Below are 26,927 nucleotides of genomic sequence, written 5' to 3'. Positions count from 1 at the left end.
ACCCCTCTCTCCCTACTCCTTCCTCACCTCCTCTCTACCTCCTCTTTCCTCACCTCCTCTCTGTCTCCCATAACACAAACATATAGACACCCCCTCCCATAACACAAACATATAGACACCCCCCTCCCATAACACAAACATATAGACACCCCCCTCCCATAACACAAACATATAGACACCCCTCTCCCATAACACAAACATATAGACTCACCCCTCCCATAACACAAACATATAGACACCCCCTCCCATAACACAAACATATAGACACCTCCCTCCCATAACACAAACATATAGACACACCCCTCCCATAACACAAACATACTCCATACTCTCTCACTGCACACCACAATCCTCAGATTAAATGAATCTTACCTGTATACATAAACAAACAATCCTCATGTAGCCCTGTGAGATTTATGCATGTGAATCCACAGAGTGTTTTTTAATGAAGGATTTGTCAGCCCAGATAAGCGCTGCTCGGCACGCGGTGAGGGACTGGCATGGGGCGGTCGTGGCTGCCGCATAGTGAGTTAGCGTGCAAGTTGTTGGTGGGCGGTTGCGAGGTTTGCTTGATGTTCTATCGCTCATTCATGCCACGTTACCTGGATTACATAGACAAGGGGGCTTTGAGGCGCTTCAATGGTAACCCTTACTTTGGTCTGTCACAGAAAAGCATGGATAAGAGGAGAAGAGACTCTTTCGCTCTCTCAACCGCATTCAATCCCCCTCATAATTTATTTATTGCTTCCTGTTGTTTGCCTTACCTTCTTTCTCCATCCCCTCTTTCCCCTCTCTATATTCCCTGTCCTGTATATCTCTCTTTCTCTCTCTCTCCCTCCCTCTCTCTCTCCCTCCCTCCCTTTCTCTCTCGCTCTCTCTGTCTCACCATCCCTCCATTCATTTTGCTTTCACCACTCTCACCTCCCTGTCACTGCACCGATGCCTCCATCATCTCCTCTTTGTGGAGCTTACTGTGTGTATGTCTCCAGGCTTACAGTACCTTGGCCTCAGATCATTGGAGTAGAGGACGTTACTGTCATACAGAGCCATGGAGATGACTCACTACTTCCTACACACCTGCATCCCAAATTGCACCCTAATCTCTACATACTGCACAGCTTTTGACCCTATGGGTGTTTATATTTAACCTTTATTTAACTTTAAACTTTATTTAATACCCCCATATAGGGAACAGGGTGCCATTTGGGATGCAGACAGTGACTATTAATTATTTTCCTCCTACTGTACCAACAACTGGATGACTCCATAGTCTACGTCTTTAGAATCCAACTGGATGACTCCATAGTCTATGTCTTTAGAATCCAACTGGATGACCCCATAGTCTACGTCTTTAGAATCCAACTGGATGACCCCATAGTCTACGTCTTTAGAATCCAACTGGATGACTCCATAGTCTACGTCTTTAGAATCCAACTGGATGACTGCATAGTCCATGCCTTTAGAATCCAACTGGATGACTGCATAGTCTACGTCTTTAGAATCCAACTGGATGACTGCATAGTCCATGCCTTTAGAATCCAACTGGATGACTCCATAGTCTACATCTTTAGAATCCAACTGGATGACCCCATAGTCTACGTCTTTAGAATCCAACTGGATGACTTCATTGTCTACGTCTTTAGAATCCAACTGGATGACTCCATAGTCTACGTCTTTAGAATCCAACTGGATGACTCCATAGTCTACGTCTTTAGAATCCAACTGGATGACTCCATAGCCTACGTCTTTAGAATCAAACTGGCTGACTCCATAGTCTACGTCTTTAGAATCCAACTGGATGACTGCATAGTCTACGTCTTTAGAATCCAACTGGATACCTCCAGAGTCTAAATCTTTAGAATCCAACTGGATGACACCATAGTCTATGTCTTTAGGTTCCAACTGGATGACTCCATAGTCTACATCTTTAGAATCCAACTGGATGACCCCATAGTCTACGTCTTTAGAATCCAACTGGATGACCCCATAGTCTACGTCTTTAGAATCCAACTGGATAACTCCATAGTCTACGTCTTTAGAATCCAACTGGATGACTGCATAGTCCATGCCTTTAGAATCCAACTGGATGACTGCATAGTCTACGTCTTTAGAATCCAACTGGATGACTGCATAGTCCATGCCTTTAGAATCCAACTGGATGACTCCATAGTCTACATCTTTAGAATCCAACTGGATGACCCCATAGTCTACGTCTTTAGAATCCAACTGGATGACTTCATTGTCTACGTCTTTAGAATCCAACTGGATGACTCCATAGTCTACGTCTTTAGAATCCAACTGGATGACCCCATTGTCTACGTCTTTAGAATCCAACTGGATGACCCCATAGTCTACGTCTTTAGAATCCAACTGGATGACTCCATAGTCTACGTCTTTAGAATCCAACTGGATGACTGCATAGTCCATGCCTTTAGAATCCAACTGGATGACTGCATAGTCTACGTCTTTAGAATCCAACTGGATGACTGCATAGTCCATGCCTTTAGAATCCAACTGGATGACTCCATAGTCTACATCTTTAGAATCCAACTGGATGACCCCATAGTCTACGTCTTTAGAATCCAACTGGATGACTTCATTGTCTACGTCTTTAGAATCCAACTGGATGACTCCATAGTCTACGTCTTTAGAATCCAACTGGATGACTCCATAGTCTACGTCTTTAGAATCCAACTGGATGACTCCATAGTCTACGTCTTAAGAATCAAACTGGCTGACTCCATAGTCTACGTCTTTAGAATCCAACTGGATGACTGCATAGTCTACGTCTTTAGAATCCAACTGGATACCTCCAGAGTCTAAATCTTTAGAATCCAACTGGATGACACCATAGTCTATGTCTTTAGGTTCCAACTGGATGACTCCATAGTCTACGTCTTTAGAATCCAACTGGATGACCCCATAGTCTACGTCTTTAGAATCCAACTGGATGACCCCATAGTCTACGTCTTTAGAATCCAACTGGATGACTCCATAGTCTACGTCTTTAGAATCCAACTGGATGACTGCATAGTCCATGCCTTTAGAATCCAACTGGATGACTGCATAGTCTACGTCTTTAGAATCCAACTGGATGACTGCATAGTCCATGCCTTTAGAATCCAACTGGATGACTCCATAGTCTACATCTTTAGAATCCAACTGGATGACCCCATAGTCTACGTCTTTAGAATCCAACTGGATGACTTCATTGTCTACGTCTTTAGAATCCAACTGGATGACTCCATAGTCTACGTCTTTAGAATCCAACTGGATGACTCCATAGTCTACGTCTTTAGAATCCAACTGGATGACTCCATAGTCTACGTCTTTAGAATCAAACTGGCTGACTCCATAGTCTACGTCTTTAGAATCCAACTGGATACCTCCAGAGTCTAAATCTTTAGAATCCAACTGGATGACACCATAGTCTATGTCTTTAGAATCCAACTGGATGACTCCATAGTCTACATCTTTAGAATCCAACTGGATGACTCCAAGGTCTACGTGTTTAGAATCCAACTGGATGACTCCATAGTCTATGTCTTTAGAATCCAACTGGATGACCCCATAGTCTACGTCTTTAGAATCCAACTGGATGACCCCATAGTCTACGTCTTTAGAATCCAACTGGATGACTCCATAGTCTACGTCTTTAGAATCCAACTGGATGACTGCATAGTCCATGCCTTTAGAATCCAACTGGATGACTGCATAGTCTACGTCTTTAGAATCCAACTGGATGACTGCATAGTCCATGCCTTTAGAATCCAACTGGATGACTCCATAGTCTACATCTTTAGAATCCAACTGGATGACCCCATAGTCTACGTCTTTAGAATCCAACTGGATGACTTCATTGTCTACGTCTTTAGAATCCAACTGGATGACTCCATAGTCTACGTCTTTAGAATCCAACTGGATGACTCCATAGTCTACGTCTTTAGAATCCAACTGGATGACTCCATAGTCTACGTCTTTAGAATCAAACTGGCTGACTCCATAGTCTACGTCTTTAGAATCCAACTGGATGACTGCATAGTCTACGTCTTTAGAATCCAACTGGATACCTCCAGAGTCTAAATCTTTAGAATCCAACTGGATGACACCATAGTCTATGTCTTTAGGTTCCAACTGGATGACTCCATAGTCTACGTCTTTAGAATCCAACTGGATGACCCCATAGTCTACGCCTTTAGAATCCAACTGGATGACCCCATAGTCTACGTCTTTAGAATCCAACTGGATGACTCCATAGTCTACGTCTTTAGAATCCAACTGGATGACTGCATAGTCCATGCCTTTAGAATCCAACTGGATGACTGCATAGTCTACATCTTTAGAATCCAACTGGATGACTGCATAGTCTACGTCTTTAGAATCCAACTGGATGACTCCATAGTCTACGTCTTTAGAATCCAACTGGATGACTGCATAGTCCATGCCTTTAGAATCCAACTGGATGACTCCATAGTCTACATCTTTAGAATCCAACTGGATGACTGCATAGTCCATGCCTTTAGAATCCAACTGGATGACTCCATAGTCTACATCTTTAGAATCCAACTGGATGACCCCATAGTCTACGTCTTTAGAATCCAACTGGATGACTTCATTGTCTACGTCTTTAGAATCCAACTGGATGACTCCATAGTCTACGTCTTTAGAATCCAACTGGATGACTCCATAGTCTACGTCTTTAGAATCCAACTGGATGACTCCATAGTCTACGTCTTTAGAATCAAACTGGCTGACTCCATAGTCTACGTCTTTAGAATCCAACTGGATGACTGCATAGTCTACGTCTTTAGAATCCAACTGGATACCTCCAGAGTCTAAATCTTTAGAATCCAACTGGATGACACCATAGTCTATGTCTTTAGGTTCCAACTGGATGACTCCATAGTCTACGTCTTTAGAATCCAACTGGATGACCCCATAGTCTACGCCTTTAGAATCCAACTGGATGACCCCATAGTCTACGTCTTTAGAATCCAACTGGATGACTCCATAGTCTACGTCTTTAGAATCCAACTGGATGACTGCATAGTCCATGCCTTTAGAATCCAACTGGATGACTGCATAGTCTACATCTTTAGAATCCAACTGGATGACTGCATAGTCTACGTCTTTAGAATCCAACTGGATGACTCCATAGTCTACGTCTTTAGAATCCAACTGGATGACTGCATAGTCCATGCCTTTAGAATCCAACTGGATGACTCCATAGTCTACATCTTTAGAATCCAACTGGATGACCCCATAGTCTACGTCTTTAGAATCCAACTGGATGACTTCATTGTCTACGTCTTTAGAATCCAACTGGATGACTCCATAGTCTACGTCTTTAGAATCCAACTGGATGACTCCATAGTCTACGTCTTTAGAATCCAACTGGATGACTCCATAGTCTACGTCTTTAGAATCAAACTGGCTGACTCCATAGTCTACGTCTTTAGAATCCAACTGGATGACTCCATAGTCTACGTTTTTAGAATCCAACTGGATGACTCCATAGTCTACGTCTTTAGAATCAAACTGGCTGACTCCATAGTCTACGTCTTTAGAATCCAACTGGATGACTGCATAGTCTACGTCTTTAGAATCCAACTGGATACCTCCAGAGTCTAAATCTTTAGAATCCAACTGGATGACACCATAGTCTATGTCTTTAGAATCCAACTGGATGACTCCATAGTCTACATCTTTAGAATCCAACTGGATGACTCCAAGGTCTACGTGTTTAGAATCCAACTGGATGACTGCATAGTCTACGTCTTTAGAATCCAACTGGATACCTCCAGAGTCTAAATCTTTAGAATCCAACTGGATGACACCATAGTCTACGTCTTTAGAATCCAACTGGATGACCCCATAGTCTACGTCTTTAGAATCCAACTGGATGACTCCATAGTCTACGTCTTTAGAATCCAACTGGATGACTGCATAGTCCATGCCTTTAGAATCCAACTGGATGACTCCATAGTCTACATCTTTAGAATCCAACTGGATGACCCCATAGTCTACGTCTTTAGAATCCAACTGGATGACTCCAAGGTCTACGTGTTTAGAATCCAACTGGATGACTGCATAGTCTACGTCTTTAGAATCCAACTGGATACCTCCAGAGTCTAAATCTTTAGAATCCAACTGGATGACACCATAGTCTACGTCTTTAGAATCCAACTAGATGACTCCATAGTCTACATCTTTTGAATCCAACTTGATGACTGCATAGTCTACGTCTTTAGAATCCAACTGGATGACTCCAAGGTCTACGTGTTTAGAATCCAAGTAGATGACACCATAGTCTACATCTTTAGAATCCATCAGGATGACTCCATTGTCTACATCTTTAGAATCCAACTGGATGACTCCATAGTCTACGTCTTTAGAATCCAACTGGATGACTCCATAGTCTACGTCTTTAGAATCCAACTGGATGACTACATAGTCTATGTCTTTAGAATCCAACTGGATGACTTCATTCTCTACGTCTTTAGAATCCAACTGGATGACTCCATAGTCTACGTCTTTAGAATCCAACTGGATGACTACATAGTCTATGTCTTTAGAATCCAACTGGATGACTTCATTCTCTACGTCTTTAGAATCCAACTGGATGACTCCATAGTCTACGTCTTTAGAATCCAACTGGATGACTCCATAGTCTACGTCTTTAGAATCCATCAGAATGACTCCATAGTCTACATCTTTATAATCCAACTGGATGACTCCATAGTCTACATCTTTAGAATCCAACTGGATGACTCCATAGTCTATGTCTTTAGAATCCAACTTAATGACTCCATAGTCTACGTCTTTAGAATCCAACTGGATGACTCCATAGTCTACGTCTTTAGAATCCAACTGGATGACTCCATAGTCTACATCTTTAGAATCCAACTGGATGACTGCATAGTCTACATCTTTAGAATCCAACTGGATGACTCCAAGGTCTACGTGTTTAGAATCCAACTGGATGACTGCATAGTCTACATCTTTAGAATCCAACTGGATACCTCCAGAGCCTAAATCTTTAGAATCCAACTGGATGACACCATAGTCTACGTCTTTAGAATCCAACTAGATGACTCCATAGTCTACATCTTTAGAATCCAACTGGAGGACTGCATAGTCTACGTATTTAGAATCCAACTGGATGACTCCAAGGTCTACGTGTTTAGAATCCAACTGGATGACTCCATAGTCTACGTCTTTAGAATCCATCAGGATGACTCCATAGTCTACATCTTTAGGATCCAACTGGATGACTACATAGTCTATGTCTTTAGAATCCAACTGGATGACTCCATAGTCTACATCTTTAGAATCCAACTGGATGACTCCATAGTCTACGTCTTTAGAATCCATCAGGATGACTCCATAGTCTACATCTTTATAATCCAACTGGATGACTCCATAGTCTATGTCTTTAGAATCCAACTGGATGACCCCATAGTCTACGTCTTTAGAATCCAACTGGATGACCCCATAGTCTACGTCTTTAGAATCCAACTGGATGACTCCATAGTCTACGTCTTTAGAATCCAACTGGATGACTGCATAGTCCATGCCTTTAGAATCCAACTGGATGACTGCATAGTCTACGTCTTTAGAATCCAACTGGATGACTGCATAGTCCATGCCTTTAGAATCCAACTGGATGACTCCATAGTCTACATCTTTAGAATCCAACTGGATGACCCCATAGTCTACGTCTTTAGAATCCAACTGGATGACTTCATTGTCTACGTCTTTAGAATCCAACTGGATGACTCCATAGTCTACGTCTTTAGAATCCAACTGGATGACTCCATAGTCTACGTCTTTAGAATCCAACTGGATGACTCCATAGCCTACGTCTTTAGAATCAAACTGGCTGACTCCATAGTCTACGTCTTTAGAATCCAACTGGATGACTGCATAGTCTACGTCTTTAGAATCCAACTGGATACCTCCAGAGTCTAAATCTTTAGAATCCAACTGGATGACACCATAGTCTATGTCTTTAGGTTCCAACTGGATGACTCCATAGTCTACATCTTTAGAATCCAACTGGATGACCCCATAGTCTACGTCTTTAGAATCCAACTGGATGACCCCATAGTCTACGTCTTTAGAATCCAACTGGATAACTCCATAGTCTACGTCTTTAGAATCCAACTGGATGACTGCATAGTCCATGCCTTTAGAATCCAACTGGATGACTGCATAGTCTACGTCTTTAGAATCCAACTGGATGACTGCATAGTCCATGCCTTTAGAATCCAACTGGATGACTCCATAGTCTACATCTTTAGAATCCAACTGGATGACCCCATAGTCTACGTCTTTAGAATCCAACTGGATGACTTCATTGTCTACGTCTTTAGAATCCAACTGGATGACTCCATAGTCTACGTCTTTAGAATCCAACTGGATGACCCCATTGTCTACGTCTTTAGAATCCAACTGGATGACCCCATAGTCTACGTCTTTAGAATCCAACTGGATGACTCCATAGTCTACGTCTTTAGAATCCAACTGGATGACTGCATAGTCCATGCCTTTAGAATCCAACTGGATGACTGCATAGTCTACGTCTTTAGAATCCAACTGGATGACTGCATAGTCCATGCCTTTAGAATCCAACTGGATGACTCCATAGTCTACATCTTTAGAATCCAACTGGATGACCCCATAGTCTACGTCTTTAGAATCCAACTGGATGACTTCATTGTCTACGTCTTTAGAATCCAACTGGATGACTCCATAGTCTACGTCTTTAGAATCCAACTGGATGACTCCATAGTCTACGTCTTTAGAATCCAACTGGATGACTCCATAGTCTACGTCTTAAGAATCAAACTGGCTGACTCCATAGTCTACGTCTTTAGAATCCAACTGGATGACTGCATAGTCTACGTCTTTAGAATCCAACTGGATACCTCCAGAGTCTAAATCTTTAGAATCCAACTGGATGACACCATAGTCTATGTCTTTAGGTTCCAACTGGATGACTCCATAGTCTACGTCTTTAGAATCCAACTGGATGACCCCATAGTCTACGTCTTTAGAATCCAACTGGATGACCCCATAGTCTACGTCTTTAGAATCCAACTGGATGACTCCATAGTCTACGTCTTTAGAATCCAACTGGATGACTGCATAGTCCATGCCTTTAGAATCCAACTGGATGACTGCATAGTCTACGTCTTTAGAATCCAACTGGATGACTGCATAGTCCATGCCTTTAGAATCCAACTGGATGACTCCATAGTCTACATCTTTAGAATCCAACTGGATGACCCCATAGTCTACGTCTTTAGAATCCAACTGGATGACTTCATTGTCTACGTCTTTAGAATCCAACTGGATGACTCCATAGTCTACGTCTTTAGAATCCAACTGGATGACTCCATAGTCTACGTCTTTAGAATCCAACTGGATGACTCCATAGTCTACGTCTTTAGAATCAAACTGGCTGACTCCATAGTCTACGTCTTTAGAATCCAACTGGATACCTCCAGAGTCTAAATCTTTAGAATCCAACTGGATGACACCATAGTCTATGTCTTTAGAATCCAACTGGATGACTCCATAGTCTACATCTTTAGAATCCAACTGGATGACTCCAAGGTCTACGTGTTTAGAATCCAACTGGATGACTCCATAGTCTATGTCTTTAGAATCCAACTGGATGACCCCATAGTCTACGTCTTTAGAATCCAACTGGATGACCCCATAGTCTACGTCTTTAGAATCCAACTGGATGACTCCATAGTCTACGTCTTTAGAATCCAACTGGATGACTGCATAGTCCATGCCTTTAGAATCCAACTGGATGACTGCATAGTCTACGTCTTTAGAATCCAACTGGATGACTGCATAGTCCATGCCTTTAGAATCCAACTGGATGACTCCATAGTCTACATCTTTAGAATCCAACTGGATGACCCCATAGTCTACGTCTTTAGAATCCAACTGGATGACTTCATTGTCTACGTCTTTAGAATCCAACTGGATGACTCCATAGTCTACGTCTTTAGAATCCAACTGGATGACTCCATAGTCTACGTCTTTAGAATCCAACTGGATGACTCCATAGTCTACGTCTTTAGAATCAAACTGGCTGACTCCATAGTCTACGTCTTTAGAATCCAACTGGATGACTGCATAGTCTACGTCTTTAGAATCCAACTGGATGACACCATAGTCTATGTCTTTAGGTTCCAACTGGATGACTGCATAGTCTACGTCTTTAGAATCCAACTGGATGACTCCATAGTCTACGTCTTTAGAATCCAACTGGATGACTGCATAGTCCATGCCTTTAGAATCCAACTGGATGACTCCATAGTCTACATCTTTAGAATCCAACTGGATGACCCCATAGTCTACGTCTTTAGAATCCAACTGGATGACTTCATTGTCTACGTCTTTAGAATCCAACTGGATGACTCCATAGTCTACGTCTTTAGAATCCAACTGGATGACTCCATAGTCTACGTCTTTAGAATCCAACTGGATGACTCCATAGTCTACGTCTTTAGAATCAAACTGGCTGACTCCATAGTCTACGTCTTTAGAATCCAACTGGATGACTCCATAGTCTACGTTTTTAGAATCCAACTGGATGACTCCATAGTCTACGTCTTTAGAATCAAACTGGCTGACTCCATAGTCTACGTCTTTAGAATCCAACTGGATGACTGCATAGTCTACGTCTTTAGAATCCAACTGGATACCTCCAGAGTCTAAATCTTTAGAATCCAACTGGATGACACCATAGTCTATGTCTTTAGAATCCAACTGGATGACTCCATAGTCTACATCTTTAGAATCCAACTGGATGACTCCAAGGTCTACGTGTTTAGAATCCAACTGGATGACTGCATAGTCTACGTCTTTAGAATCCAACTGGATACCTCCAGAGTCTAAATCTTTAGAATCCAACTGGATGACACCATAGTCTACGTCTTTAGAATCCAACTGGATGACCCCATAGTCTACGTCTTTAGAATCCAACTGGATGACTCCATAGTCTACGTCTTTAGAATCCAACTGGATGACTGCATAGTCCATGCCTTTAGAATCCAACTGGATGACTCCATAGTCTACATCTTTAGAATCCAACTGGATGACCCCATAGTCTACGTCTTTAGAATCCAACTGGATGACTCCAAGGTCTACGTGTTTAGAATCCAACTGGATGACTGCATAGTCTACGTCTTTAGAATCCAACTGGATACCTCCAGAGTCTAAATCTTTAGAATCCAACTGGATGACACCATAGTCTACGTCTTTAGAATCCAACTAGATGACTCCATAGTCTACATCTTTTGAATCCAACTTGATGACTGCATAGTCTACGTCTTTAGAATCCAACTGGATGACTCCAAGGTCTACGTGTTTAGAATCCAAGTAGATGACACCATAGTCTACATCTTTAGAATCCATCAGGATGACTCCATTGTCTACATCTTTAGAATCCAACTGGATGACTCCATAGTCTACGTCTTTAGAATCCAACTGGATGACTCCATAGTCTACGTCTTTAGAATCCAACTGGATGACTACATAGTCTATGTCTTTAGAATCCAACTGGATGACTTCATTCTCTACGTCTTTAGAATCCAACTGGATGACTCCATAGTCTACGTCTTTAGAATCCAACTGGATGACTACATAGTCTATGTCTTTAGAATCCAACTGGATGACTTCATTCTCTACGTCTTTAGAATCCAACTGGATGACTCCATAGTCTACGTCTTTAGAATCCAACTGGATGACTCCATAGTCTACGTCTTTAGAATCCATCAGAATGACTCCATAGTCTACATCTTTATAATCCAACTGGATGACTCCATAGTCTACATCTTTAGAATCCAACTGGATGACTCCATAGTCTATGTCTTTAGAATCCAACTTAATGACTCCATAGTCTACGTCTTTAGAATCCAACTGGATGACTCCATAGTCTACGTCTTTAGAATCCAACTGGATGACTCCATAGTCTACATCTTTAGAATCCAACTGGATGACTGCATAGTCTACATCTTTAGAATCCAACTGGATGACTCCAAGGTCTACGTGTTTAGAATCCAACTGGATGACTGCATAGTCTACATCTTTAGAATCCAACTGGATACCTCCAGAGCCTAAATCTTTAGAATCCAACTGGATGACACCATAGTCTACGTCTTTAGAATCCAACTAGATGACTCCATAGTCTACATCTTTAGAATCCAACTGGAGGACTGCATAGTCTACGTATTTAGAATCCAACTGGATGACTCCAAGGTCTACGTGTTTAGAATCCAACTGGATGACTCCATAGTCTACGTCTTTAGAATCCATCAGGATGACTCCATAGTCTACATCTTTAGGATCCAACTGGATGACTACATAGTCTATGTCTTTAGAATCCAACTGGATGACTCCATAGTCTACATCTTTAGAATCCAACTGGATGACTCCATAGTCTACGTCTTTAGAATCCATCAGGATGACTCCATAGTCTACATCTTTATAATCCAACTGGATGAATCCATAGTCTACGTCTTTAGAATCCAACTGGATGACTCCATAGTCTATGTCTTTAGAATCCAACTTAATGACTCCATAGTCTACGTCTTTAGGATCCAACTGGATGACTCCATAGTCTACGTCTTTAGAATCCAACTGGATGACTCCATAGTCTACGTCTTTAGAATCCATCAGAATGACTCCATAGTCTACATCTTTATAATCCAACTGGATGACTCCATAGTCTACATCTTTAGAATCCAACTGGATGACTCCATAGTCTATGTCTTTAGAATCCAACTTAATGACTCCATAGTCTACGTCTTTAGAATCCAACTGGATGACTCCATAGTCTACGTCTTTAGAATCCAACTGGATGACTCCATAGTCTACATCTTTAGAATCCAACTGGATGACTGCATAGTCTACATCTTTAGAATCCAACTGGATGACTCCAAGGTCTACGTGTTTAGAATCCAACTGGATGACTGCATAGTCTACATCTTTAGAATCCAACTGGATACCTCCAGAGCCTAAATCTTTAGTATCCAACTGGATGACACCATAGTCTACGTCTTTAGAATCCAACTAGATGACTCCATAGTCTACATCTTTAGAATCCAATTGGAGGACTGCATAGTCTACGTATTTAGAATCCAACTGGATGACTCCAAGGTCTACGTGTTTAGAATCCAACTGGATGACTCCATAGTCTACATCTTTAGAATCCAACTGGATGACTCCATAGTCTACGTCTTTAGAATCCATCAGGGTGACTCCATAGTCTACATCTTTATAATCCAACTGGATGAATCCATAGTCTACGTCTTTAGAATCCAACTGGATGACTCCATAGTCTATGTCTTTAGAATCCAACTTAATGACTCCATAGTCTACGTCTTTAGGATCCAACTGGATGACTCCATAGTCTACGTCTTTAGAATCCAACTTGATGACTCCATAGTCTACGTCTTTAGAATGCATCAGGATGACTCCATAGTCTACATCTTTAGAATCCAACTGGATGACTCCATAGTCTACGTCTTTAGAATCCAACTAGATGACTCCATAGTCTACATCTTTAGAATCCAACTGGATGACTGCATGGTCTACGTATTTAGAATCCAACTGGATGACTCCAAGGTCTACGTCTTTAGAATCCAACTGGATGACTCCATAGTCTGCGTCTTTAGAAACCAACTGCATGACTCCATAGTCTACATCTTTAGAATCCAACTGGATGACTCCAAAGTCTACGTCTTTAGAACCCAACTGGATGACTGCATAGTCTACGTCTTTAGAATCCAACTGGATACCTCCAGAGTCTAAATCTTTAGAATCCAACTGGATGACACCATAGTCTACTTCTTTAGAATCAAACTGGATGACTCCATAGTCTACGTCTTTAGAATCCAACTGGATGACTGCATAGTCTACGTATTTAGAATCCAACTGGATGACTCCATAATCTACGTCTTTAGAATCCAACTGGATGACTCCATAGTTTACGTCTTTAGAATCCAACTGGATGACTGCATAGTCCATGCCTTTAGAATCCAACTGGATGACTGCATAGTCTACGTCTTTAGAATCCAACTGGATGACTGCATAGTCCATGCCTTTAGAAACCAACTGGATGACTCCATAGTCTACATCTTTAGAATCCAACTGGATGACCCCATAGTCTACGTCTTTAGAATCCAACTGGATGACTTCATTGTCTACGTCTTTAGAATCCAACTGGATGACTCCATAGTCTACGTCTTTAGAATCCAACTGGATGACCCCATAGTCTACGTCTTTAGAATCCAACTGGATGACCCCATAGTCTACGTCTTTAGAATCCAACTGGATGACTCCATAGTCTACGTCTTTAGAATCCAACTGGATGACTGCATAGTCCATGCCTTTAGAATCCAACTGGATGACTGCATAGTCTACGTCTTTAGAATCCAATTGGATGACTGCATAGTCCATGCCTTTAGAATCCAACTGGATGACTCCATAGTCTACATCTTTAGAATCCAACTGGATGACCCCATAGTCTACGTCTTTAGAATCCAACTGGATGACTTCATTGTCTACGTCTTTAGAATCCAACTGGATGACTCCATAGTCTACGTCTTTAGAATCCAACTGGATGACTCCATAGTCTACGTCTTTAGAATCCAACTGGATGACTCCATAGTCTATGTCTTTAGAATCAAACTGGCTGACTCCATAGTCTACGTCTTTAGAATCCAACTGGATGACTGCATAGTCTACGTCTTTAGAATCCAACTGGATACCTCCAGAGTCTAAATCTTTAGAATCCAACTGGATGACACCATAGTCTATGTCTTTAGGTTCCAACTGGATGACTCCATAGTCTACGTCTTTAGAATCCAACTGGATGACCCCATAGTCTACGTCTTTAGAATCCAACTGGATGACCCCATAGTCTACGTCTTTAGAATCCAACTGGATGACTCCATAGTCTACGTCTTTAGAATCCAACTGGATGACTGCATAGTCCATGCCTTTAGAATCCAACTGGATGACTGCATAGTCTACGTCTTTAGAATCCAACTGGATGACTGCATAGTCCATGCCTTTAGAATCCAACTGGATGACTCCATAGTCTACATCTTTAGAATCCAACTGGATACCTCCAGAGTCTAAATCTTTAGAATCCAGCTGGATGACACCATAGTCTACGTCTTTAGAATCCAACTAGATGACTCCAAGGTCTACGTGTTTAGAATCCAAGTAGATGACACCATAGTCTACATCTTTAGAATCCATCAGGATGACTCCATTGTCTACATCTTTAGAATCCAACTGGATGACTCCATAGTCTACGTCTTTAGAATCCAACTGGATGACTCCATAGTCTACGTCTTTAGAATCCAACTGGATGACTACATAGTCTATGTCTTTAGAATCCAACTGGATGACTTCATTCTCTACGTCTTTAGAATCCAACTGGATGACTCCATAGTCTACGTCTTTAGAATCCAACTGGATGACTACATAGTCTATGTCTTTAGAATCCAACTGGATGACTTCATTCTCTACGTCTTTAGAATCCAACTGGATGACTCCATAGTCTACGTCTTTAGAATCCAACTGGATGACTCCATAGTCTACGTCTTTAGAATCCATCAGAATGACTCCATAGTCTACATCTTTATAATCCAACTGGATGACTCCATAGTCTACATCTTTAGAATCCAACTGGATGACTCCATAGTCTATGTCTTTAGAATCCAACTTAATGACTCCATAGTCTACGTCTTTAGAATCCAACTGGATGACTCCATAGTCTACGTCTTTAGAATCCAACTGGATACCTCCAGAGTCTAAATCTTTAGAATCCAACTGGATGACACCATAGTCTACGTCTTTAGAATCCAACTGGATGACCCCATAGTCTACGTCTTTAGAATCCAACTGGATGACTCCATAGTCTACGTCTTTAGAATCCAACTGGATGACTGCATAGTCCATGCCTTTAGAATCCAACTGGATGACTCCATAGTCTAATCTTAGAATCCAACTGGATGACACCATAGTCTACTTCTTTAGAATCAAACTGGATGACACCATAGTCTACGTCTTTAGAATCCACTGATGACTACATAGTCTATGTCTTTAGAATCCAACTGGATGACTTTCATTCTCTCGTCTTTCGATCAACTGGATGACTCCATAGTCTACGTCTTTAGAACCAACTGGATGACTCCATAGTCTACTCTTTAGAATCCAACTGGATGACTCATAGTCTACGTATTTAGAATCCAACTGGATGACTCCATAGTCTACGTCTTTAGAATCCAACTGGATGACTCCATAGTTTACGTCTTATAATCCAACTGGATGACTCCATAGTCTACTCTATAGAATCCAACTGGGACTGCATAGTCTACGTCTTTAGATCCACTGGAATACCTCCATAGTCTAAATCTTTACAATCCAACTGGATGACACCATAGTCTACTCTTTCCGAATCCAACTGATGACTCCATAGTCTACGTCTTTAGAATCCAACTAGATGACTACATAGTCTATGTCTTTAGAATCCAACTGGATGAACTCATTCTCTACGTCTTTCAATCCAACGGATGACTCCATAGTCTACTCTTTAAATCCAACTGGATGACCCATAGTCTACGTCTTTAGAATCCACAGGATGACTCCATAGTCTACATCTTTAGAATCCACTGGAGACTCCATATCTACGTCTTTAGAATCCAACTGGATGACTCCATAGTCTACGTCTTTAGAATCCATCAGGATGACTCCATAGTCTACATCTTTAGAATCCAACTGGATGACTCATAGTCTACGTCTTAGAATCCAACTGGATGACTCCATAGTCTACCTCTTTAAATCCAACTGGATGACTCCATAGTCTACGTCTTTAGAATCCAACTGGATGACTCCATAGTCTATGTCTTTAGAATCCAACTGGATGACTCCAATAGTCTACGTCTTTTAGAATCCAACTGGATGACTCCATAGTCTACGTCTTAGAATCCAACTGATGACTCCATAGTCTACGTCTTTAGAATCCATCAGGATGACTCCATAGTCTACATCTTTTTAGAATCCAACTGGATGACTCCATAGTCTACGTCTTTAGAATCCAACTGGATGACTCCATAGTCTAATCTTTAAATCCACTGGATGACACATAGTCTACGTCTTTAGAATCAAACGGATGACTCCATAGTCTACGTCTTTAGAATCCAACTGGATGACTGCATAGTCTACGTCTTTTAATCCAACTGGATGACTCCATAGTCTACGTCTTTAGAATCCAACTGGATGACTACATAGTCTATGTCTTTAGAATCCAACTGGATGACTCCATAGTCTACATCTTTAGAATCCAACTGGATGACTCCATAGTCTACGTCTTTAGAACTCAACTGATGACTGCATAGTCTACGTCTTTAGAATCCAACGGATTAGCTCCATAGTCTAAATTTTTAGAATCCAACTGGATGAACCAAACAAATCAATCAATGTTATTATATAGCCCTTCGTACTCACTGATATCTCAATGCTGTACAGAACCCACCTAAAACCCCATAACAGCAAGCATGCACTGGAGACACCATAGTCTACTTCTTTAGATCCAACTGGAAGACCCCATAGTCTACTTCTTTAGAATCCACTGGATGACTCCATAGTCTACGTCTTAGAATCCAACTGGATGACTCCATAGTTTACGTCTTAGAATCCAACTGGATGACTCCCTAGTCTACGTCTTTAGAATCCAACTGGATGACTCCATAGTCTACGTCTTTAGAATCCCAACTGGATACTCCAGAGTCTAAATCTTTAGAATCCAACTGATGACTCCATAGTCTACTTCTTTAGAATCCAACTGGATGACTCCATAGTCTCTACGTCTTTAGAATCCAACTAGATGACTACATAGTCTATGTCTTTAAATCCACTGGATGACTTCATTCTCTACGTCTTTCGAATCCAACTGGATGACTCCATAGTCTACGTCTTTAGAATCCAACTGGATGACTCCATAGTCTACGTCTTTAGAATCCCTCAGGATGACTCCATAGTCTACATCTTTAATCCAACTGGATGACTCCATAGTCTACGTCTTAGAATCCACTGGATGACCCTGTGCATATTCTACGTCTTAAGAATCCAACTGGATGACTCCATAGTCTACGTATTTAGAATCCAACTGGATGACTCCATAGTCTATGTCTTTAGAATCCAACTATGACTCCATAGTCTACGTCTTTAGAATCCAACTGGATGACTCTATAGTCTACGTCTTTAGAATCCAACTTAATGACTCCATAGTTTACGTCTTTAGAATCCAACTGGATGACTCCATAGTCTGCGTCTTTAGAATCCAACTGCATGACTCCATAGTCTACTACGTCTTTAGAACCCAACTGGATGACTGCATAGTCTACGTCTTTGAATCCAACTGGATACCTCCAGAGTCTAAATCTTTTAGATCCAACTGGATGACACCATAGTCTACGTCTTTAGAATCAAACTGGATGACTCCATAGTCTACGTCTTTAGAATCCAACTGGGATGACTCCATAATCTACATCGTTAGATCCAACTGGATGACTCCAAAGTCTACAGTCTTTTAGAACTCAAGCTGGATGACGGCATAGGCTACGTCTTTAGCATCCAACTGGATAGCTCCAGAGTCTAAATCTTTAGAATCCACCACTGGATGACACCATAGTCTACTTTCTTTAGAAATCAAAACTGGAAGAAGACACCATAGTCTAACGTCTTTAGAATCCAACTAGATGACTACATAGTCTATGTCTTTAGAATCCAACTGGATGACTTTCATTCTCTACGTCTTTCGAATCCAACTGGATGACTCCATAGTCTACGTCTTTAGAATCCAACTGGATGACTCCATAGTCTACGTCTTTAGAATCCAACGGATGACTGCATAGTCTACGTATTTGAATCCAACTGGATGACTCCATAGTCTACGTCTTTAGAATCCAACTGGATGACTCCATAGTTTACGTCTTTAGAATCCCAACTGGATGACTCCATAGTCTACGTCTATAGAATCCACCTGGATGACTGCATAGTCTACGTCTTTAGAATCCAACTGGATACCTCCAGAGTCTAAACCTTACAATCCAACTGGATGACACCCATAGTCTACTTCTTTAGAATCCAACTGGATGACTCCATAGTCTACGTCTTTAGAATCCAACTAGATGGACTACATAGTCTATGTCTTTAGAATCCAACTGGATGACTTCATTCTCTACGTCTTTCGAATCCAACTGGATGACTCCATAGTCTACGTCTTCTATGGAATCCAACTGGATGACTCCATAGTCTACGTCTTTAGAATCCATCAGGATGACTCCATAGTCTACATCTTATAATCCAACTGGATGACTCCATAGTCTACGTCTTTAGAATCCAACTGGATGACTCCATAGTCTACGTCTTTAGAATCCATCAGGATGACTCCATAGTCTACATCTTTATAATCCAACTGGATGAATCCATAGTCTACGTCCTTTAGAATCCATACAGGATGACTCCATAGTCTACATCTTTATAATCCAACTGGATGAATCCATAGTCTACGTCTTTAGAATCCAACTGGATGACTCCATAGTCTATGTCTTTAGAATCCAACTTAATGACTCAATAGTCTACGTCTTTAGAATCCAACTGGATGACTCCATAGTCTACGTCTTTTAGAATCCAACTTGATGACTCCATAGTCTACGTCTTTAGAATCCATCAGGATGACTCCATAGTCTACATCTTTAGAATCCAACTGGATGACTGCATAGTCTACGTCTTTAGAATCCAACTGGATACCTCCAGAGTCTAAATCTTTTAGAATCCAACTGGATGACACCATAGTCTACGTCTTTAGAATCAAACTGGATGACTCCATAGTCTACGTCTTTAGAATCCAACTGGATGACTGCATAGTCTACGTCTTTGAATCCAACTGGATGACTCCATAGTCTATGTCTTTAGAATCCAACTGGATGACTACATAGTCTATGTCTTTAGAATCCAACTGGATGACTCCATAGGTCTACATCTTTAGAATCCAACTGGATGACTCCAAAGTCTACTTCTTTAGAACTCAACTGGATGACTGACATAGTCTACGTCTTTAGAATCCAACTGGATAGGCTCCAGGGAGTCTAAATTTTTATTAGAATCAACTGGATGACACCAATCAAATCAAATCAAATTTATTTATTATAGCCCTCCTTTCGTACATACAGCTGATATCTCAAGTGCTGTACAGAAACCACGCCCTAAAACCCCCAAACAGGCAGGCAATGGCAGGTGGAAGAAGCCACCATAGTCTACTGCTTTAGAATCAAAACTGGAGGAAGACACCATAGTACTTCGTTAGAATCAAACTGGATGGACTCCATAAGTCTACGGTCCTTTAGAACTTCCCAACTGGATGACTCCATAGAGTTTACGTCTTTAGAATCCAACTGGATGACTCCATATTCTACGTCTATATTAATCCAAGGCTGGAGACTGCATAAGGCTCCCGTCTTTAGATCCAATCTGGATAACCTCCAGAGTCTAATCTTTAGAATCCAACGGATGACACCATAGTCTACTTCTTTAGAATCCAACTGGATGACTCCATAGTCTCGTCTTTAGAATCCAACTAGATGACTACATAGTCTATGTCTTTAGAATCCAACTGGATGACTTCATTCTCTACGTCTTTCGAATCCAACTGGATGACTCCATAGTCTACGTCTTTAGAATCCAACTGGATGATCCATAGTCTACGTCTTTAGAATCCATCAGGATGACTCCATAGTCTACATCTTTATAATCCAACTGGATGACTCCCATAGTCTACGTCTTTAGAATCCAACTGGAATGACTCCATAGTCTACGTCTTAAGAATCCAACTGGATGACTCCATAGTCTACGTATTTAGAATCCAACTGGATGACTCCATAGTCTATGTCTTTAGAATCCAACGTAATGACTCCATAGTCCTACGTCTTTAAGAATCCAACTGGATGCACTCTATAGTCTACGTCTTAGAATCCAACGTTAATGACTCCATAGTTTTACGTCTTTAGAATCCAACTGGATGACTCCATAGTCTGCGTCTTTAGAATCCAACTGCATGACTCCATAGTCTACGTCTTTAGAACCCAACTGGATGACTGCATAGTCTACGTCTTTAGAATCCAACTGGATACCTCCAGAGTCTAAATCTTTAGAATCCAACTGGATGACACCATAGTCTACGTCTTTAGAATCAAACTGGATGACTCCATAGTCTACGTCTTTAGAATCCAACTGGATGACTGCATAGTCTACGTCTTTAGAATCCAACTGGATGACTCCATAGTCTATGTCTTTAGAATCCAACTGGATGACTACATAGTCTATGTCTTTAGAATCCAACTGGATGACTCCATAGTCTACATCTTTATAATCCAACTGGATGACTCCATAGTCTACGTCTTTAGAATCCAACTGGATGACTCCATAGTCTACGTCTTTAGAATCCATCAGGATGACTCCATAGTCTACATCTTTATAATCCAACTGGATGACTCCATAGTCTACGTCTTTAAAATCCAACTGGATGACTGCATAGTCTACGTCTTTAGAATCCAACTAGATGACTCCATAGTCTATGTCTTTAGAATCCAACTGGATGACTACATAGTCTATGTCTTTAGAATCCAACTGGATGACTTCATTCTCTACGTCTTTCGAATCCAACTGGATGACTCCATAGTCTACGTCTTTAGAATCCAACTGGATGACTCCATAGTCTACGTCTTTAGAATCCATCAGGATGACTCCATAGTCTACATCTTTATAATCCAACTGGATGACTCCATAGTCTACGTCTTTCGAATCCAACTGGATGACTCCATAGTCTACGTCTTAGAATCCAACTGGATGACTCCATAGTCTACGTATTTAGAATCCAACTGGATGACTCCATAGTCTATGTCTTAGAATCCAACGTAATGACTCCATAGTCTACGTCTTTAGAATCCACTGGATGACTCCATAGTCTACGTCTTTAGAATCCAACTGGATGACTCCATAGTCTACGTCTTTAGAATCCATCAGGATGACTCTATAGTCTACATCTTTAGAATCCAACTGGATGACTCCATAGTCTACGTCTTTAGAATCCAACAGGATGACTCCAAAGTTTACGTCTTTAGAATCCAACTGGATGACTCCATAGTCTACATCTTTAGAATCCAACTGGATGACTCCAAAGTCTACGTCTTTAGAACTCAACTGGATGACTGCATAGTCTACGTCTTTAGAATCCAACTGGATAGCTCCAGAGTCTAAATCTTTAGAATCCAACTGGATGACACCATAGTCTACTTCTTTAGAATCCAACTGGATGACTCCATAGTCTACGTCTTTAGAATCCAACTAGATGACTACATAGTCTATGTCTTTAGAATCCAACTGGATGACTTCATTCTCTACGTCTTTCGAATCCAACTGGATGACTCCATAGTCTACGTTTTTTAGAATCCAACTGGATGACTCCATAGTCTACGTCTTTAGAATCCATCAGGATGACTCCATAGTCTACATCTTTATAATCCAACTGGATGACTCCATAGTCTACGTCTTTAGAATCCAACTGGATGACTCCATAGTCTACGTCTTAAGAATCCAACTGGATGACTCCATAGTCTACGTATTTAGAATCCAACTGGATGACTCCATAGTCTATGTCTTTAGAATCCAACGTAATGACTCCATAGTCTACGTCTTTAGAATCCAACTGGATGACTCTATAGTCTACGTCTTTAGAATCCAACTTAATGACTCCATAGTTTACGTCTTTAGAATCCAACTGTATGACTCCATAGTCTGCGTCTTTAGAATCCAACTGCATGACTCCATAGTCTACGTCTTTAGAACCCAACTGGATGACTGCATAGTCTACGTCTTTAGAATCCAACTGGATACCTCCAGAGTCTAAATCTTTAGAATCCAACTGGATGACACCATAGTCTACGTCTTTAGAATCAAACTGGATGACTCCATAGTCTACGTCTTTAGAATCCAACTGGATGACTGCATAGTCTACGTCTTTAGAATCCAACTGGATGACTCCATAGTCTATGTCTTTAGAATCCAACTGGATGACTACATAGTCTATGTCTTTAGAATCCAACTGGATGACTCCATAGTCTACGTCTTTAGAATCCAACTGGATGACTCCATAGTCTACGTCTTTAGAATCCATCAGGATGACTCCATAGTCTACATCTTTATAATCCAACTGGAAGACTCCATAGTCTACGTCTTTAAAATCCAACTGGATGACTGCATAGTCTACGTCTTTAGAATCCAACTGGATGACTCCATAGTCTATGTCTTTAGAATCCAACTGGATGACTACATAGTCTATGTCTTTAGAATCCAACTGGATGACTTCATTTTCTACGTCTTTCGAATCCAACTGGATGACTCCATAGTCTACGTCTTTAGAATCCAACTGGATGACTCCATAGTCTACGTCTTTAGAATCCATCAGGATGACTCCATAGTCTACATCTTTATAATCCAACTGGATGACTCCATAGTCTACGTCTTTCGAATCCAACTGGATGACTCTATAGTCTACGTCTTAGAATCCAACTGGATGACTCCATAGTCTACGTATTTAGAATCCAACTGGATGACTCCATAGTCTATGTCTTTAGAATCCAACGTAATGACTCCATAGTCTACGTCTTTAGAATCCAACTGGATGACTCCATAGTCTACGTCTTTAGAATCCAACTGGATGACTCCATAGTCTACGTCTTTAGAATCCATCAGGATGACTCTATAGTCTACATCTTTAGAATCCAACTCGATGACTCCAAAGTCTACGTCTTTAGAACTCAACTGGATGACTGCATAGTCTACATCTTTAGAATCCAACTGGATAGCTCCAGAGTCTAAATCTTTAGAATCCAACTGGATGACACCATAGTCTACTTCTTTAGAATCAAACTGGAAGACACCATAGTCTACTTCTTTAGAATCAAACTGGATGACTCCATAGTCTACGTCTTTAGAATCCAACTGGATGACTGCATAGTCTACGTACTTAGAATCCAACTGGATGACTCCATAGTCTACGTCTTTAGAATCCAACTGGATGACTCCATAGTTTACGTCTTTAGAATCCAACTGGATGACTCCATAGTCTACGTCTATAGAATCCAACTGGATGACTGCATAGTCTACGTCTTTAGAATCCAACTGGATACCTCCAGAGTCTAAATCTTTAGAATCCAACTGGATGACACCATAGTCTACTTCTTTAGAATCCAACTGGATGACTCCATAGTCTACGTCTTTAGAATCCAACTAGATGACTACATAGTCTATGTCTTTAGAATCCAACTGGATGACTTCATTCTCTACGTCTTTCGAATCCAACTGGATGACTCCATAGTCTACGTCTTTAGAATCCAACTGGATGACTCCATAGTCTTCGTCTTTAGAATCCATCAGGATGACTCCATAGTCTACATCTTTATAATCCAACTGGATGACTCCATAGTCTACGTCTTTAGAATCCAACTGGATGACTCCATAGTCTACGTCTTAAGAATCCAACTGGATGACTCCATAGTCTACGTATTTAGAATCCAACTGGATGACTCCATAGTCTATGTCTTTAGAATCCAACGTAATGACTCCATAGTCTACGTCTTTAGAATCCAACTGGATGACTCTATAGTCTACGTCTTTAGAATCCAACTTAATGACTCCATAGTTTACGTCTTTAGAATCCAACTGGATGACTCCATAGTCTGCGTCTTTAGAATCCAACTGCATGACTCCATAGTCTACGTCTTTAGAACCCAACTGGATGACTGCATAGTCTACGTCTTTAGAATCCAACTGGATACCTCCAGAGTCTAAATCTTTAGAATCCAACTGGATGACACCATAGTCTACGTCTTTAGAATCAAACTGGATGACTCCATAGTCTACGTCTTTAGAATCCAACTGGATGACTGCATAGTCTACGTCTTTAGAATCTAACTGGATGACTCCATAGTCTATGTCTTTAGAATCCAACGTAATGACTCCATAGTCTACGTCTTTAGAATCCAACTGGATGACTCTATAGTCTACGTCTTTAGAATCCAACTTAATGACTCCATAGTTTACGTCTTTAGAATCCAACTGGATGACTCCATAGTCTGCGTCTTTAGAATCCAACTGCATGACTCCATAGTCTACGTCTTTAGAACCCAACTGGATGACTGCATAGTCTACGTCTTTAGAATCCAACTGGATACCTCCAGAGTCTAAATCTTTAGAATCCAACTGGATGACACCATAGTCTACGTCTTTAGAATCAAACTGGATGACTCCATAGTCTACGTCTTTAGAATCCAACTGGATGACTGCATAGTCTATGTCTTTAGAATCCAACTGGATGACTTCATTCTCTACGTCTTTCGAATCCAACTGGATGACTCCATAGTCTACGTCTTTAGAATCCAACTGGATGACTCCATAGTCTACGTCTTTAGAATCCATCAGGATGACTCCATAGTCTACATCTTTATAATCCAACTGGATGACTCCATAGTCTACGTCTTTAGAATCCAACTGGATGACTCCATAGTCTACGTCTTAAGAATCCAACTGGATGACTCCATAGTCTACGTATTTTGAAAATCCAACTGGATGACTCCATAGTCTATGTCTTTAGAATCCAACGTAATGACTCCATAGTCTACGTCTTTAGAATCCAACTGGATGACTCTATAGTCTACGTCTTTAGAATCCAACTTAATGACTCCATAGTTTACGTCTTTAGAATCCAACTGGATGACTCCATAGTCTGCGTCTTTAGAATCCAACTGCATGACTCCATAGTCTACGTCTTTAGAACCCAACTGGATGACTGCATAGTCTACTTCTTTAGAATCCAACTGGATACCTCAAAAGTCTAAATCTTTAGAATCCAACTGGATGACACCATAGTCTACGTCTTTAGAATCAAACTGGATGACTCCATAGTCTACGTCTTTAGAATCCAACTGGATGACTGCATAGTCTACGTCTTTAGAATCCAACTGGATGACTCCATAGTCTATGTCTTTAGAATCCAGCGTAATGACTCCATAGTCTACGTCTTTAGAATCCAACTGGATGACTCTATAGTCTACGTCTTTAGAATCCAACTTAATGACTCCATAGTTTACGTCTTTAGAATCCAAGTGGATGACTCCATAGTCTGCGTCTTTAGAATCCAACTGCATGACTCCATAGTCTGCGTCTTTAGAACCCAACTGGATGACTGCATAGTCTACGTCTTTAGAATCCAACTGGATAACTCCAGAGTCTAAATCTTTAGAATCCAACTGGATGACACCATAGTCTACGTCTTTAGAATCAAACTGGATGACTCCATAGTCTATGTCTTTAGAATCCAACTGGATGACTCCATAGTCTACATCTTTATAATCCAACTGGATGACTCCATAGTCTACGTCTTTAGAATCCAACTGGATGACTCCATAGTCTACGTCTTTAGAATCCATCAGGATGACTCCATAGTCTACATCTTTATAATCCAACTGGATGACTCCATAGTCTACGTCTTTAAAATCCAACTGGATGACTGCATAGTCTACGTCTTTAGAATCCAACTGGATGACTCCATAGTCTATGTCTTTAGAATCCAACTGGATGACTACATAGTCTATGTCTTTAGAATCCAACTGGATGACTTCATTCTCTACGTCTTTCGAATCCAACTGGATGACTCCATAGTCTACGTCTTTAGAATCCAACTGGATGACTCCATAGTCTACGTCTTTAGAATCCATCAGGATGACTCCATAGTCTACATCTTTATAATCCAACTGGATGACTCCATA

The sequence above is a fragment of the Oncorhynchus kisutch genome, linkage group LG9 (assembly GCF_002021735.2).
Source record: "Oncorhynchus kisutch isolate 150728-3 linkage group LG9, Okis_V2, whole genome shotgun sequence".
NCBI lineage: Eukaryota > Metazoa > Chordata > Actinopteri > Salmoniformes > Salmonidae > Oncorhynchus > Oncorhynchus kisutch.
The sequence above is the reverse complement of the archived record's forward strand: the minus strand, read 5'-3'. Positions refer to the sequence as shown.